Here is a 2,500-nt window from a genome sequence, read left to right as displayed (position 1 = left end):
ATCATAAGATATCGTCGCCTAGGCAGTCCACGAAGGAATATAGATAACTCATCAAACAAGATGTCGGATGATATCAGGAATCACCCATGTTGTACAAGTGAGCAAATTGAGGGTTAATAATCTTGCCCATAGAGAAAAACGAAAGTGCCTGAAGCGGGGCTCGAACCCGAGACCTTCCGATGCCTTAACGACTCGGCCACTTCGCCCCCACTAAGATTAATGGTATCCGTTATTATTTTTATTCAATGCATGTATCGTATTTGACAAAATACAAAATCAGTATATATCACTATAGCTAGGTACTCATTCACTAGTCTCGTGGGATGTAGATTATCTGAACCTAGGACAAAAGGCAGAGGTCAGTCTTTTATAACCGTTGTCGCCTGTTGAGTTCTGATCACACTCAATGTTGTTTGACTTTTGTCAATAAAATTGCAGGGAATATATATACACACACACGCACGGCAATTTTTTTTAAATTTTGCGACGATGGTTCCACAGGGCCTTTTGCAAAAATATGGCCTGAAGACCTGAAGAAGTAATGACCCACCGACGTCTTCACTTAAGGGGGGGGGGGGGGGGGGGGGGGGGGGGGGGGGGGGGGGGGGGGGGGGGGGGGGTCCTGTGCTGTTCCAATTTTTGTGCTTCAGGGAAAAAAAACGAAAATAGATTTTTTGGTGATTCTTGTGTAAAAAATTTGTAGAATCCATTTTCTTAGTTTTCAAAACTCAAAAAGGTGTCTAAAACTCCTAAAATTAGACATTGAATAATGTATCTATCTAGACGTCTTGTCTTGTTTTTAGTCATATGAAATATATTTTTGCGTTTTTCTCAAAATGTCATTTTTTACTAATTTTCTCACTATTTTAAGTAGATGTCAAAAAGTAACTCTCGGAATTGGTTGTAATTTCGCCACAATGTTTAATATATATTTATTTATCACCATACAGAGAGATTTTAAAAATATCTGTTATAGCTTTTGACGTAAGACATTTCCCCCCCTGTAATTATCCTCTAAATTCAGATACCTTAATATAGCCTAATAATGGGGTACTTTGAGGCTGAATATGTAAAAAGTTTTTTTTACGTTTACCTGAATGGTGTGGATGCCACTCTTTGCGTGACATTTATACCAGTAGATGTGGAGTGGGCATAAGATATTGACGATGAATTGTGACGTTGTACATTTCCAGTGCATTTTTTAAAAAATGCATACGGGAGGCAACTCAGTAATTATTTACCACGGCAGTAAAAGTGCAAGAGTATCATACCCTGGTAATATTGTGAGTTCAACTTTGCCAAGTGGACTGAATGGTCTTCACTTTTCAACCTGGAGGTTTAACAAGTCTATTGATCGCAGTCGAAAATGCTAACCAGCAGTCATTTAGTCATAGTTTGAAGTGATTAACAACATTCTATAACTATTTGGTGATGGTTTAAAGTTCTAACCAAAAGTCTTTTTTGATGCTATGCGTTTAGCTAATATACTCATCCAAATTACAAGTACCAACACACAATGTCGTTCCTCCGATAGGTTGTACTTTGAAGCGCATAACTTAACAGTCTATTAATATAATTTAGTCTAAGTTTGAAGCGCTAACCTGCAGCTTATTTAATCATCATTATTTGAATTTCTATCAACATCCTATTTGATCATTGTTCAACCCTTTCCTTACCAACTATATGAAAATCGTCACATTCGTTACGATACAACCAACATTTTTCTTATTCAAATTCTTTTGTACGCCATAAAATTTTTAAAAAATGAACAATGCGTTGTAGAGCATGTTTTACTAAAGAAATTATTTATCGCAAGAACGTTACTGCTATTGTGTTTGAGTGATAAAAAATCTTAGATGGGTGTGAAGTTTGGGGAAAATCCTGAAAATGGCTGGTAAGGAGAGAGTTGACATGAAGAGCTAAAACACAACATATCGGTCATAGTATAAAGCGCGATCCAACATCCGATTTGATCATAGTCTGAAGGGCTAACCAACAATATTTGGGCAGAAATAAAAGCGCTAAACGTAACAGCCAACTACTATTTAATCAAAAAGTGAATGCTAACCAACAGCCCGTGACTATTTAGTCATAGTTTGACAAACAGCTTATTACTAGTATGGCAATTATTGAAACGCTTATCAACAGCCAATTTTATTTTCTCATAATTTTAAGAGCAAACCAACGTCATGATAGCTAGTCATAATTTTAAACTCTGACAAATATTGAATACTATTTAGTCTTAGTTTGAAGCGTAAAAAACAGCCTATTACTAAAATTCAGCCATAATTTATAGAGTTAAATAAAATCATATGTGACCCACCGTCTCAGAGCGGTATTATGTCGGGATCCACTCGGTTAGGGAAATTGAATTTATAGCCACCAATATCAAACTTGGGTTTAATTTCTCTACGTCATGCTGGAGTATAAATACTATTTTTTGCTTTACAAAAACTTCTAAGGTCCAATTTCTCATCATTCTATCTCTAAATTCACTTTC

At 36.2% G+C, this 2,500-nt stretch overlaps 1 protein-coding gene across 5 annotated transcripts in view; it reads right to left on the bottom strand.

Annotated features, from left to right (window-relative positions):
• Positions 1 to 906: 906 nt before the first annotated feature.
• LOC144968858 (uncharacterized) overlaps positions 907 to 2,500 on the bottom strand; it is a 15,798-nt gene continuing 14,204 nt past the window's right edge. For all 5 annotated transcript variants that reach the window (XM_078907652.1, XM_078907632.1, XM_078907643.1 and 2 more), the window contains exon 8: positions 907 to 2,500. This exon is cut by the window's right edge and continues 1,954 nt beyond it. The gene's annotated coding sequence lies outside the window, so the exon portion shown is untranslated.

Source organism: Berghia stephanieae, chromosome 1 (assembly GCF_034508935.2).
Source record: "Berghia stephanieae isolate SIO BIC M18660-M18661 chromosome 1, UCSD_Bste_1.3, whole genome shotgun sequence".
Taxonomy (NCBI): domain Eukaryota; kingdom Metazoa; phylum Mollusca; class Gastropoda; order Nudibranchia; family Aeolidiidae; genus Berghia; species Berghia stephanieae.
Note: the sequence above shows the minus strand (reverse complement) of the source record. Positions and strands in the feature narration are given on the sequence as shown.